Genomic DNA, 15,590 nt, shown 5'->3' with positions numbered 1-15,590 from the left:
TCACGATTCCATTCTGGTTGTAGTAATTTGTAACTGTCTTTCGATAGTACTCATATTTTGTGATTGGCACGATATGGTGAGGTCATCTGCATACATATATATTTCAATAGTTTTAGGAAGATCTTTCAATATATTGTTGACCCTAATTGCAAATAGGGTTGGACTCAGTATGGAACCCTGTGGGACACCCTCTTCTTGAATGTGAGATGTTGATAGGAAGTTTTGATATCTGACTTGAAAGGTACGTAACTTTAAAAAGTTCTGAATAATTTGAGGGGGATAGCCTCTCAACCCTAACTGATGCATATCTTTGATAATACCATGACGCCATGTGGTGTCGAATGCTTTCTGAATATCCAGGTTGACCATAACTAAATGCTGTCCCCTGATGAAGGTGTTACGTATGTTGGATTCAATTATGACAAGTAAATCTAGGATGGTAGAGGCGGAAGTATTATAGAAAAATTCTGCTAAAGCATTTGCGATGTCAGTAGGAGAGGATAGGTCCTGCTCATTCCACTGTATTATTGGAGACTGTAACGGTATGAATTTTCCATTGAGAGCTTGTATTTTTTTCCATATAACCCGAGTGTCAGTATTTTTGTTAATAGTTGAGGCGAAGTTAATCCAGGAGTCACGTTTTGCTTTTTTCCTAATTTGTCGTGCTTTGGCTCTGTTTTTTGAAAACAAAGGTTGGCGGTAGTGGGGAATTTGCGAAATTGGTTCCAAGCATGGTTTTTTTCTACTTTCTCTAAGGAACAATCTTGATTCCACCACTGGTTTTGGTGTACCCGCTTGCTCTGGTTGGATTTTGGAATGTAAATTTTGGCCGCTGATAATATATGGCTGGTAATGTGTTCGGTTTCGTGATCAATATGCTGTTGCTGTACATACTGTTTGTTGAGTAGGACACAAGTAGAATAGTTTTTTCCAGTCTGATTTGTGGAAATTCCAAGATGTACAGGCTTTAGGGAATGATACGACCTATGTTTGAATTGAGCTGATTATGGGAAAAAGGTCACTGTGGAATGGATCATTCAACACCAACCATTACATACTTGGAAAAAGAGATGTTGAACACATGGATAAGTCTATGGCAGATGTTGTACCTGTAGGTAATTGAACACGAGTTGGAGAGTCGGTGTTTAATACAGTCAGATTATGGTTATCTAGGAAAGTTTCAATTAATTGGCCTCTCTTATCCATAGTGGGCGATCTCCACAATGTATGGTGACAGTTGAAATCACCGAGTGAACAGAGTGAGAAGTGGCAGTTGTGTTAAAAGGTTGTCAAGTTCAATCTGGGAACAAGGATATTTATACAGATGCAAGAGTTAATGATATTCGCATTGCCATCCGAACTGCTACAACTTCTAGGGAGGTTTCTAGTTGGAGATGTCTTGATAGTACGGTAGTTTTGGCAAAAATAGTAGTAATTCTGACTCTTCTTCTCCTCCACGAGAAGAAGAGTCAGAATCCCTGTCTCGCCTAAACATAGTATACTTTTTGAATTTGAGTGAAAGTTTTGGTGATAAAAATGTTTCCTGTAAGTATTTTGGGTTTATTGATTGGGTTTATTTGAAGAAGATTGAACTGACTGTTTTTTCTGAGGTTTCTGTCTGTTTTGTTTTGATTTTTATTCCTGGGAAAGGTTGGGCGTCCCGTGTCCATGGTATCATTGGCATGTAATTCTAGTACTGTGTCTTCGTCCTCTGACTGAACCTCCATTTCCATGTTGCTATAGCGTGGTTTGATTGTCTTTTGATTTTCAACACTAACAGATTATGTTCTTTCGGGAAAGGTTGAGATGGCATCAGTTGGTCAGCTGACTGCAGTGCTGCTGGTCTCATTAACTGTAGATTTTTTATTGCATATTAGCATAGTTTTGGCCCAGGTGGCAAACGAAATGGTTGGTTCTATGGGGACATCTGTTTGAGTTGCAATTGACCGGCTGTTTTTAGTGACCGATGCGTATGATCGGCTAGGCATGGTTAACAGTATTTGCTTTCTTGCTTCAGGGTATGTGACTTTATGCTCAACCTTATATTTCTGGATTTGTTTGTGTGTTTTCCAAAGGTCACATGCTTTAGAAAAGGTAGGATGGCTTCCTTTACAGTTAGAGAAAGTAGGAATGGAAGCTGTACAGTTTCCTTGGGAATGCTCCTTAGAGCCACAAATAGAACACATAGCATCGCCTCGGCATGCCGTCTGAGAATGGCCATACTTCTGGCACTTAAAGCAGCAAATGGGATTTGGGATGTAGGGCCGAACCTTGCAATTTAAATAACCTGCTTTAACAGAAGACGGAAGAGTCGGAGTACTAAATGTCAAAATGATGGACTTGGTTGGTGGTAGGTTGCCGTCTTTTTTGGTCATTATTCTCCGCGCATGAGTCACTTTTTGTTCCCTGAGTTCTTGTGTTATCTCTTCTTCTGACAGGGATAGCAAGTCCCATTCGCTGATAACGCCTCTAGAGGTGTTAAGAGTGTTATGGGGCGTAACTGACACTGGAATACTGTTAAATGATATTAATTTTAACAGCTTCTCTGAGTGAGTTGTCTTAGAAGTTTCAATTAGAAGGTCTCCAGATTGGAGACGCTCGCTTAACCATTTTAGGAGATCACAAACTGATTCTAAACATTTCTGTATAAGAAAAGGCGATAGATTACCAACAGGTTGCGTGGATGAGTGCATTATAAGAAATGCTGGCACGTCATTATTCTGATTTTCCGTCCGTAGTCGCTTCGGACGATTGGAGTCATGGTCGTTGTCAGGAATTTCGGATCTTGAGCTCGAGGGCTCTAACGGTGGATAGTTACTTATATCCATGTTGGCTCCTTTTGGCCCTGGGGGTTTGTCTTTTCCTCCCAGGTTATCAACCCCCGCCACGGGGAGGCAGGAACAGTGCCACGAGATGACAAAGCGGCTATTAGTTGTATAAGTGATAAAGAAAAAGAAACAAAGGTTTCTTTCCTTTCTGGGCCTTTGCCTACTCCTTGTAGAATGAAAGAGCTACTGAAATATAAAATGAGGAAAACGGTATTCAGAAATAAACAGAGTATATACAATGGCAAAAGCTCTTTAGATAGCTCGCTTTGAAAAACGCACTGAGATCGCTTGGCAGCCGGGGCCGTTTTCACTGGTGGATTACAGATTGCTTTCACCCAAACAGGAGAAAAACCGTGCTTAGAATAATTTCCGCAAGTGTCCTACCACTAGTAATTTAATTGGTTATAAAATTTACGGCTAAAGCAACACAAATTAGACGGAAAACAAATCATGATTCGTGGGATTGCTTTTGCCTCAACCATCACAAAGACATCGACTCATCTGGAGAATGATACATGTCCTAAATAGCAAAATTCTTCGGCTGCTCTCTCCGATACGTCATTGGGAAGAGAAAGACGTGTCTACTCCTGAAGAAGTTGCTACCAGAATCGTTTGCCATAATCTATGCATCCTTCTTCCAGAAGATCAAATCAGGTACATAAAGCTATAAAATCCAAATTAGAACCAGGGTATGTCTGGCAGGAGGAGCTATTAATGATGTCACCAACAGATTGTCATATTTTAAGGGGGATAAAGCGAATATTATTATTCATGTAGGGACTAATGGCACTAAGCATACACGATGTGGGAAGTGACGATTTGGTAGACAAATCTAGGACCATGCTGAAGAAATGCCGCGGGTTACGTCACAATGTCTGTGTCTGCAATTATGCCCAGGCATGATAGGAGGGATTATATACTGAAAGCCTTGTGGATTAACTCAAGACTGGAAGAACCGTGCAAGGCCTTTGGGGGGGGGGGATTTCTATCAGCTTGGCCCGCACTTGTAGGTAGAAGGAATCTGATTTGTAGAGACGGGATACATTTAAACAAAGGTGATGCAAGAGTTTTTGCCAGTATTGAGGATACATTAAAGGTTTAGGGAAACTGCTGTTTAGAGGTACAAGGGTAATACAGATACGCGTTTATCTGATAATATTGGTCAAATTAACATTTCCACATACCTCAAGAGTTCTTGTTTGTTACCACAACAGAACATATTAGCAAGATGTTCTGAGGGCAGCTAATACCAGGGAAGCGAACTTTAACTATAAGGGGTGTGTCAGGGTAGTTAACTATACAAAAACACTAAGTGTTAATTGTTTGTACAATAATATCAGAAGTGTCGTCAATATGATGAGTGAATTCGAACTGCTCGTTAAGACAAGTAACGCTAACATAATAGGGCTTACTGAAACGTGGTGCCACCAGGAGATAGGGATGACCAGTTTCAGTACGGTATGCATAATGTATTTAGGAAGGACAGGGAAGATAGAAGGGGTGGTGGGATCATGCTTCTTATTAAAAGCAGCCTGAGCATGACGAAAGGTTTCCTGGATTCAGACGTTTCACCTGCTAGTATAGAATCTGTATGGTGTGAGATGGTTGGAAGCAAAATTATAATGAGAGAGAGTAATCTACAGGCCAGGTGATTGTGAAGATTATGATGAGAGCCTCTACTTGCAAATGAAATGGGCGAGTAAGCGTGAATGTCTTGTGGGTGATTTCAATTTGCCTCTAATTGATTGGAGCACATGGGAAGGAACTCCACGTGGGGGAACAAAATTTTTAAATCAACTAGATGATTGCCATTTGTATCAACATGTCATGGAAAGTACTAGGGAAAAGAATACTCTAGACCTCATCACTCATGAACCAGATGACATAATAGGGCTGAGAGTACAGTAACCAGAAGCAGGAAATGAGCACCGAGTTCTACGGTGGATGATGATGAGAGGTAGCAGTAGTTAAAAGCAAAGGAATGGGTTATAACTTCAGGAAAGGAAATTGCGACGGCTTAAGAGCTACATGAAACCTTGAATGCGTATATATATCATTAAAAAATAGTCCACGAGGAGGATTCCAAGTTGGAAGAATAACGAAGTTGCCAGACTACTTGAGCAGAGACAGCATGGAAAAGTTAGAGCAATAAAAAGTACTGAAGCCCATAACAGCTACAAATTGATCTGTAATGATGCCACTGAAAGGGTTAGTATAGTTAATTAGTCTGGCAAAGGCAGATTATGAGAAATCGCTGGCAAAGGGAGCAAAGAAGGGGGGGGGGATAAGGAATTCTTCACATATATAAATGCAAAGAGAAGAACAAAACAGATCAGATCCTTATGTAATGGATGTGGGATAGTATTAGATAAACCATCTGATGTTGCAGATGAACCAAATAGTTACTTGGCATCGATGTTTAGAGAAGAAAAAAAAAAAAAAAAAAAAAACTCTTCGCATCAAAGGGAAATTCTGGTAGTGAAGATAAAAAAAAAAGTAATTAATGATGTTGAAATTTCACATGTTTATTTAATAAAAAAAACCTTCGAGCCTACAGGCCAGTAAGGCTCCTGGGGTTGATGGCATATACCCTACAATCTTAGGTGAGGTGGCAAGTAAGCGCAATGAGCCATTAAGGCTAATTATGAGAGATCACTGGATTCGGGAGTGATTCTGTTGGATTGGAAAAGTGCCAATGTATCTGCAATACATAACGGCGGTTCTAAGAGTGAAGTGGAAAATTACCGGCCGGTTAGTCTAACTTCAGTAGTAGGGAAAATGAACAAAGTTGGAATTCGGGATCATTTAGAGAGAAATGGAATTCTGAAGGATACTCAGCATGGTTTTGTAAAGGAAAAATCTTGTTTAACTAATCAGGTTAGCTATTTTGATAGGATCACTCAAGAGCCGGACTTAGAGAATAATTTGGACAGTGTTTATTTGGATTTCAGCAAAACATTTGACTCAGTCCCGCGTGAGCGGTTACTTTATAAGCTGGAACAGGTTGGAATCACAGGGAAAATCATTAGATAGATAGCTGGATGGCTTCAGGGCACGAGGCAGAGGGTTGTGACAAATGGCTATTCCTCAGATTGGGTTGATGTAAGAAACAGGGTTCCGCAACGATCAGTATTAGGACCACTGTTGGTTTTGATTTTCATAAATGACATCGATGAAGGAACAGAGAGCGTGATGTCTAAATTTGCAGATGATGTAAAGATTGATAGAGTAGTTAATGATCGCGGCGAAGCAGAGCTTCTTCAGAATGACCTAGATAGACTTCAGGTATGGTCAGAAAAATGGCAGCTATGCTTTAATCCAGCAAAGTGTAAGGTATTAACACCTGGGAAACAGTAATCCCAAAATAACTTATTCACTTGGTGGAGTTCAACTACAGCCGGTACTGGAGGAAAGGGACTTGGGTGTTACGATACGGTCAGACATGAAATTCTCTGAGCATTGTAAACCGGTTACAAGGAAGGCCCATGGTGTCCTATCGATGATGTATAGAACAATTGCTAGCAGAGATAAGGACGTCATAATCCCATTATATAAGGCTATTGTTAGACCACACTTGTAATACTGTGGATTTAGGTGATCTCCATAGGTGCGATCTCCATACCATAATCTGTAGGTATGGAGATCGCACCTAAAGAAAGACATTGTTCTTCTCAAAAGGGTCCAGAGACGGGTAACCCGCCTTGGCGAGATCGGCAAAAGGGCGTTCATATGAGGAAAGATTTCGAATATGTGGGTTGAAGAGCTTGGCAAATAGGCACCTTAGAGGAGACTGGATTGAGGTGTTTAAGGCTCGGAGAGGCATAAGCAAAATGAATGAGGAGAAATTTTTACTGTTATAAATGATTCTAGAACTAGGAGCCATAATTTCAAGTTACGGAGGGAAATGTTTAGATTGGACTGCAGGAAGTTTTATTTTAGCCAGCGAGTTATAAATTACCGGAATAAGTTACCTACATGTGTGGCAATTCAAAGGTCAGCTGGATAATTACCAACGGGAGGAGGGAAACTATTAGGTTGTCCATTTCCTTTTCTCTTATTTATTAATTATTATTTTATAAAAAATTCTTATTATTATTTTATTTATTATTTTTTTTAGCTGGTGCAGTATAAACCATAGGCTTCCTTTCACAATGTGGCCATTGCTAATACTAAATACTAATAAAAACTTCTCGCACCGCTCCTTTCCGTACCACCAACCCTTTACAATAATGGAACTTAAATAATCATTAAATAGATCTTCCAACAGTGCTGCAGGCCCAGATGATGTTCATTATACTATGCTAAAGCATTTTCTTTATGAGGACTTGTGTAGCCTGTTGATTTTCTACAATCGGATCTTCTCTAAAAATTACTATCTTTCTTCCTGGCGCCATTCTTTCATTATCTCCTTAACAAAATCAGGCAAAGATCCTACCCTGGTTAAAAATTATATGCCAACATCTATCACGATTTGCGTAGGTAAAATTTTCGAAAGGATGGTTCAAGACAAGGCTTGCTTGGATCCTGGAGTCACAGTATCTCCTGCCAGATCATCAGTATATCTTTCAAAAAAAAAAAAAAAACAGATCAACCCTAGACGTGCTCATCAAAGCCGAACCTCATAACCATAATGTCTTCGTCACGAAGCAGCATATAGTCAGGGTCGATTAAGATCTTGAAAAGGTATTTTACTCTACCTGGCGTCATGGTATTATAATGATGTTTACCGTCTAGGTAGGACTAAGGGGCCAGTTGCCTGAAATAATTCAAAATTTCTTGCGCCTGCGTTCTTTTCAGGTCCGATATAAATACACACTGTACTTCTCAAATTCAGATGGAAGGTTCCAAAGGACTCGATACTTAGTTCAACACTATTCGAGTTAGCAACATGACACGGGATATCCCAAAAACCGTTGAAGCTTACTGTATGCGGATGAACTTACCATTTCATGTCAGTCTCAAAGTATGAACACCAGCTCCAACATGCCATAACCAAAATAGAATTCTGGACGTCACAGAACGGTTATCGACTACCAGAAAAGAAATGCACTGCCATTCACTTCTGCAAGCCATGGACCCTGCATTCCTGATTTTGAACTACAAATAAATCAAAATACCAATTCCACTTGCTAACACAGTTAGATTTCTTGGACTGATATTAGAAAACAAGCTAAACTTCCAAGCTCACATCACTCATTTAAGAACTAGTTGTCTAAACTATTTGAAAATACTTCGATAAGATCGATATACCTTACTACACTTCTACAAGTCTCTAATCCGTGCAAGCCTAGATTACGGTTCTCTGGTACACGAATCTACTAGGATAAGCACATTATAACGGCTACACATCATGGAACAGTGCTCTAGGGACAGCCCTGGGAGCTTTTAAGACTTCTCCAGTCCAAAGCCTTTACACTGAAGCACATGATCCGCCATTACAACTTCGCAGAAAACATTGCTGTCTCACTATTCTGCTAAGATCCGAAGTCTTCCATCGCACCGTAGTTGAGAGTATTTGTACAATACCAGGTGGATTCCTTTTATGAGAGTAAAAGTCATATGAAAACCTATCTGTGTCGCTTAGACTGAACTTCATACTTGGAATGTTGATCTAAGTAACATTTCTCAGGACATAACTCTTCCTGTACCACCATGGTTATATTTTCATGTCTCTCATGATGACCATTTTCTCCAATGGGGGAAGGATGTTTATATAATTCAATTGTTATAAGATACACAAAATAAACTATGAACTGACACAATTTGGCCTCAACAGCCCTCGTGTCATTAAACTTCATAATAACAACAACCATAGCAAATGTTTGAGAAATCAAGTTTTAGATAAGGAACCGCTCTACGATTGGGAGCTCGCAGGCTTTCGCTCTATTCAACTAGGGTTACATGAAAAAATATAAAAGTAACAAATGAAATACGAGTATACTGCACCGAATGTCTCTTGTTGACATAACATGAAACCAGATGAGTGTGCTTCGTATTTCCCGAGAGCAGCAATTCAGAGTGCTACCGTTCTTTATTTTTTTGTAGATTATAAAGAACATTCGCGTGCAGCAGCAGTCTACAAGGAAATGCTTACCCTTAAATTAAGAAAATTATGTATCTCAGCTAGTTTACTGAAACCTTTCTCAAGTTTTAAATACCTGTTCAGATACTAACGCTGACCTTGAGACTGTCCACTTCTTAAAGAATGGTCTCAATATTGGCTTGCCTCCACATTCCACTGTTGGAATCCTTGCAGCCGCAGATGAATTGTTTTTGAACTAGCTCATTTGGAATATAAATAATTATCTCTTGATGCGGTCCGGTGTACTATCATGTAACCTTCCTATAAAGCTGTTTTAAAAGGTTTATCGTTTGATTGCCAGGACCTCAAAAAACAGTGCCTATCATAAACTCAAAAGACATTACGTACACTTGAAAGTAGAAGTTTATAATGATGCCAAAGATTTGATCTGTCGGTCACGGTTTCAGTCATTTCATGCTTGATTGCTATGGATCAAAATGATTCATTTTGATCCATAGCAATCGGATACGCGCTTATTCGGTCATTTATTACAATATGTCAGAAAATTAGCTCCGCTCATCCTTAAAAGCAACTCCTGTACAGACCTATGAAGTGCTGGAGTAAGTATGAAAACGAAGTAAATCAATAAGCCCAAATCCATCAAGGGAAAAACTGTAAAGTCCATTTTTTGCTGCCTACTTCGATGATCATTCCAATACTAGAACTAATTGGTTGACAAATTTATTATTGCATTATCCATTGTGAAATTCATTAAATTCTCTTTCTGTAATTACAGATTGTTGCTTTCCAAAACCGTGATATTTGATTATTGTATAAAAATTCGCCTGAAAATAAACATTCCTTTTATTTAAAATGTCTTCTTTCAAAAGGAGTCATTAGTGAGGTTATTTTTAAAATATTTACAAATATTTTAAATTAATTAAAATATTTATCGTTAAATTTCGATGCACTAAAACGAGCGATATAACAATATATAATAAGGTAAAAATAAATAAATAAATATAAAATTTTTATTTTTAAAAATGCTCTTCAAGGTTTAACCTGGTGTTACGTACACATTTCTTTCTCTCAAGCATGGAAACACTCCTATGTCTATCTATTACCCAGCAACTGCTTAAAATTTCAGCAATTCGTTTTCTGGGGTCTATTTGTATCATGTAAAAGGAGATCGAGACGACGATAAAATGTACAGTGGAAAGAGAACAAAGAGCCAAAATATGAGCGAAATTTGAGTATTTCGCTTTCAAAATTTAAGTAATATGACGTTTTTCCTTTTCTTGTGCTATAATTTCATAAAATTTCTAAAAATGACACTATTCCAGTTGTTTTCTCTTTTTCTGGCGCAAATTCAGCTGAGGCTATAGTGCGCCACGGCCAACAACTCTTCGGGTATTGAAGTCCAATATTATACTAGTTTCGCGGTATATTGAAATTACAGGCATGATTATAAAAATTGCATGAATGCAAATAATAATCACTGTGGTGTGCACATAGCGAATACCTCTACTAGAGAGGATTTCTATTCCGCAACGCATTCACGCTAGAATTCCACCCCCTCTCGTCAACAAACTTAAATTGAGTTTGTTGACGAGAGGGGGTGGAATTCTAGCGTTTTTCATACAACTTGAGTTTGTTGTATGAGAAACTCAATAGCAATCGGTACCATGAATTATGTGGTTGAAAGGAATACGGAAAGAGAGAGAAGAGTACAGCTAACGAATCAAATACCACACAATTTCTCTCCATTATAGCTGTTCATGTATTAGCAAGTGAAATTGAGCTTGTGCCACATGAACTCGAGTAATTATTAGATTTGTACACGTCTAATAATTTATATTTACAATTAATTTCAAGGTTATTCACGCTTTCATGTAGTTAGATAACACCGACTATAAATTTAGTACAGGGAATTCTGGTGAGTGTAATGGTAGATTGCGCTCGCTAAATTCCCAGGAAATCTTGGAGCACCTCAAGGATCGGGTTCCTTCACCCACGCTTTCTCTTGCATATCAATGTGCTTGCTTCCATTGACAAAACTATATCTATGGTTTTGCTGACTACATTACACTGTTTCAGAGTTTGGCAACTTGCTCTGTACAAACAACTCAGTTATTTGAATATCCATCACCAGTTCCTTAAATGCTGAATAAAGATCATTCTTCACTGAAGGCGGAGGAATTAGTTTAGTTTTAAGATCCTTAAAAGTCAACCGATAGTTACAAAAAAATAGATAATAATCATCTGCTGCACAAGGGCCCATTTTTAAACAGCATTTTTTGAAGAGAACCCGTATTGGAATAACGTTTTGGTATATGCGTATCATTCAGCGATTTATTAGTGTTGATGGCATCACTGATATAATTATTTCACTTTTATAATTATTCTTGAATCAATTTTAATTAAAGAGATCTTAGTCCTTAACTGCAATCGATAATGCTAGTATATAAACATTGTATTTTAGTTGTTGAATAAAAGTTAATGAACTTCGGTTTTAAATGGGTTCCTGATCTGTTGTTTTATATTCAGTTCTAGTGGACGGGTATCAAATTCCATGATTTCAAAAAACGTTTGCCGTTTTTCAATTTTATATTCCTTTCAAATCGTTTGTAATACGTAATTACAAATAATCCAAATTTAATTTACCTGAGCGTAAATAAGCTGAAGTGCATTAAAAAAAGCAAAGAAATTTTAAACACGCAATACAGACATTCACCTGCTCATTTGTTAGTGGGCACGTTGTCCACAGTACTACATTTAACACTACGTGATTTTCCCCCTTCTAACACCACAGAAGTATTTTTCGACATAGGTGCTAAGCTAAAAAAAAGGGGGATCAATTTAAATCTTATTTGTATCTCAAGTTATGACGTTTTACAAACAGTAGCATAACTACATAACAACCTGGCCATAAAATTAATCACTTTATTTACTTCTCGTAGTGGGGACCATGGGCTAAGGGAGAACTGGTGGGGGAGGAGGAAGAAAGAAATCTTTCTCACCTTTCGACTCAATCGCAAATGCAATGGCGCAGTTAGATAGCTAATTACAGAACAACAAATATTCACTATTAACAGGTTACGATTGTCTAAATTAATGGATCTTGATTATGTACGTGTATAATGTCGCATTCGGGGTATCCCCAAAACGTCAGTAAATTAAGGAAGCAAATACATAAATAATAATTTAATTAAACGTAAACTTTCTAAAAGCTTATACTACACACGAAACAGCCACAAAAATCCTGGAATGCTTCGCAATAATTGCCTTAAGTCGTTAATTAATCTTATGTAAATTCAGCAGTTAAACTAATTAATAGAAACCGTTTATAAACTTTTATTCATCGTCCCTAAGTACTTAAATTCTGCGAATATTTGAAAGAACATTCAAATTATTAGAGATAAAGAGAACAGGATTGATTGCTTCTCTTTTTTTTTTAATTTTCTGGCACCTTTCTGACGGCACTTCCAAATGCAATAAAGCCTCGCGCGTAAACTTCCTCTGAATACTTAAAATTTCTCTTTGGTGAATATATTTACAAAATAAAAAAGAAACAAAACTTACCAAACGTCCGCGTATGTTTGTGCGCTCGCTCTCTATGACAGCAACAACCCACACTCATAAAACTCCCGCAGCTGAAACGTTCAACGAAAAACACCCACCCTTTATGCGAGACTAAAGAAGCACCCCTCACACTTTTCCACGCACCAGCAACAGCAGAGTGAGCGCTAAGCTTCGAGCTCGGAGTGACACGTACTCTCGACAGCAGATAGCACTCAAGTACCGCTCGTAGGAATGCCTCTATTCGCGTGCCGGTTGTCCCGAACGACAGCCAGATCGTGCCAAACTTTCTGGGACATGTACCCAAATTTACAGAGTTTTTCCTTCCATTATAATCTCTCTCTCCATTCCCCCTTTTCTTTAAACCGTCTTCCTGCACTAGGCTGATTGAGTGTCCTCGTGACAGACAATAACAAAACTAAATAAAGTAGTGGAGAAAAAAGTTGGTCAACAGTGAATAAGTTCATTTCTGTTCTGTGATCGATGCTCAATTAATAATGTTGCGTAGATAAATATGCGCGTACTTCGTATTTTGTATTTTTGCTTTTTTGAGTTCGATTAGTTTTCAACGCCATAATAAAATATTATGTATGAATTGTTATTATTTAAAATAGGATGCATTACTTTATAAAACCTCTTGACAGATAATATTATTGGTGTACACTTTCCCTGATGGAGAGCGTAGTCTGCCTTCTGCTGATTGAATTCGATAATAAGCCAACTGTATTCAGACACTGTATCAGTTGTTGTTGTAGGGTTTTGGGAGCATCAGCAACTAAGGTCATGTTATTCTGTGTGTATTGTCTGTAAATTGCGTGTGTTCTGAGGTCGATTTTCTGTTTGTTGGGCGAAAAACCCGAGTTTCCGGGAGAAAAAACCATGCTACCCTCGCTGAGACTGACTAACTCAGCCACGTCGTGAAAAAGGCCCACAAAAATTACTTCCATCACCGAAGGGACTCGAACTCGGGTCTTTTCCACCCACCAGGGTCAGAGATATTTGAGAATGGGTGTTAAGGGTGGGCAGTATCAACAACACATATGCAAAGTTTGGTTGGTTGGTTTGGGTTTTATCAGTGCATTAGTAACTAAGGCTAAAAAAGATAAGATTTCAGCGACCTAACGAGTTAGGAACTATGTTAAAATATAGTAATAAATATATGAAAAAGAGGTATAAAAGTTATATTTTAAATAAGAGTGAAAAAGGTTTAATTATTTTAAATAACTAAATTCAGCTAAAGTTTGGTTATTATCGGATTAAATCTGACTGGGTGTATAAGGCTCAGTCAAATGACCAAAAGCAGTAAAATATAATATTTTATATCGTGGACACCGTGATAAAATACGTCACACGGTTAAATAAAAAAAAAGGCGTCACAGTGTACTCACGCGGAGGGGAGTCATCTGCCCTCGGGAAATTAACGAGTATCATTCATTCCTGATGACTATGTCCTCTGCGGAGGCCAGCAAGAACAACTTCTCGCTGTTGGTCCTACTCAGACCACACTGCCAGAGTTTAATTACGGGCTTTATCTGATACAGATTGCTAGTGACATGCCCACGTCAAGATTGGGAGAATACTATTTTGGGTATTACTTGTCTCTAGTCTGTATAGTGGAGTAAGAGGTTACGGTTGTTCTGGCGTTGTGGTGACCTGGCTGCAGCGTCAGCCATTTCATTACCCTTGATACAAATGTGGTTTGGAATCTAACAGGAATTATGTTACCTGGATCAGCAATGGACGATGATTATATCTCATCTCCGATAAAGCCTGTAGTCTACTTAAAGAGTACATTTGTATATAAGACACAGTACACCTTTGGTAATTGCGAGTTTTAATATGGCCCAAGGCTAATTCCATAGCATACACTGTTTGGTCAGAAATCATGGGATACCTACCTAGTAACGGGTAGGACCATCTTTCGCCTGGATAAGAGCAGTCACACGGCGACGCATTGAGTCCACTAGTTCACAGGTATTTCCATCCATGCTTTCTGCACCGTTGTCCATTATTCCATTGCATTCCTGGGTGGAGGATCCAAAGCTCGAACGGACCTTTCCACAGCATCCCAAAGAAGCTTCATAGGGTTCACGTCCAGTGAACAGGTAGGCCATTCCATGGTGATGAAATCTGCGGAATGCTCTTCGAACCAGGTTCTAGTCACCACGGCTCTGTGGTGAGGCGCATTGTCCAGCTGGAAAAATCCATTGTCATGTGGGTGCAAATGACCAATGGTGGGGTGCAGATGGTCTGCAAGGATGGACGCATAATCTGGACCTTTCAGATATTCGTCTAGACTTACCAGAGGTCCCAACATGTGCCAAATGAACACGTCCCAGATCATTACCGACCGTCCACCTGCCTGAACAATTCCTTGTTGACATGAAGGGTTCATAGTTTCCTGCGGTTTCCGTCAGATACGCACCCTCCAGTCCGCTCGAAATAATTGTAAACTGGACTCATCGGACCAGGAGGCTCCAGTCATCCAAGGTCCAATGCCGATGTCCTTCGCCAGTTGAGGTGTAAAGTCCTGTGTCGTGGTGTTAGCACGACACAGGACTTAACACCTCAGCCGTCGATACGCCAGAGTTAGGATTCTAGCTTGTCGACGACTCCCATAACATATTGCGGCTAATGATCGCCTGATGGGTTTAGTGGAGACGTTTCTGGCACCTCTCTCGTTGAAGTCGGCGGTGATTTGTGCCACTATCGCTCTCCGGTTGGCTGAAACGATGCGAGACAGACGTCGGTGGCCACGTTCATGCACTACATTTCTCCCCGAACAGTGCTGTCCATGACGATACGTTATGCCAGAAATGGCGTATTCCCGATACACTCTCGAACGGGGACAGCGCAATTTCTGTACGGCTTACAACAAAGGCAACCCGACTAGAAGGACTGCAGGAAGTCAAACAAGAGACAACGCAGTGTTTTTTTTTTCCCCAGGAACCAGGTATCCCATGGATTCTGTCCTTTCAGTCTACAATTCTGTAGACATGCTGCATTAGTCTGTATCCAGATATAGTGTTATTTGGGAAGATGGCAGAAGACCCAACGGATGAATCTGACTTCGAGCCATCAGTGAAGAGAGGCAAATTAGCGTATTCGATTCTTGAGCAGCATAGAGTTGTTGGTAGATTTAATTTGTAGTGGTGGCTTTG

At 39.3% G+C, this 15,590-nt stretch overlaps 1 protein-coding gene across 1 annotated transcript in view; it reads right to left on the bottom strand.

The window, feature by feature from the left end:
* Positions 1-12,686, bottom strand: part of LOC150077510 (myosin light chain kinase, smooth muscle-like) — a 70,749-nt gene extending 58,063 nt beyond the window's left edge. The window contains exon 1 of the mRNA XM_090386412.1: positions 12,433-12,686. The gene's annotated coding sequence lies outside the window, so the exon portion shown is untranslated. The remainder of the gene's footprint in view (positions 1-12,432) is intronic.
* Positions 12,687-15,590: the final 2,904 nt, after the last annotated feature.

The sequence above is a fragment of the Mastigoproctus giganteus genome, chromosome 12 (genome assembly GCF_048544385.1).
Source record: "Mastigoproctus giganteus isolate SK-2022 chromosome 12, ASM4854438v1, whole genome shotgun sequence".
Lineage (NCBI taxonomy): Eukaryota > Metazoa > Arthropoda > Arachnida > Uropygi > Thelyphonidae > Mastigoproctus > Mastigoproctus giganteus.
Note: the sequence above shows the minus strand (reverse complement) of the source record. Positions and strands in the feature narration are given on the sequence as shown.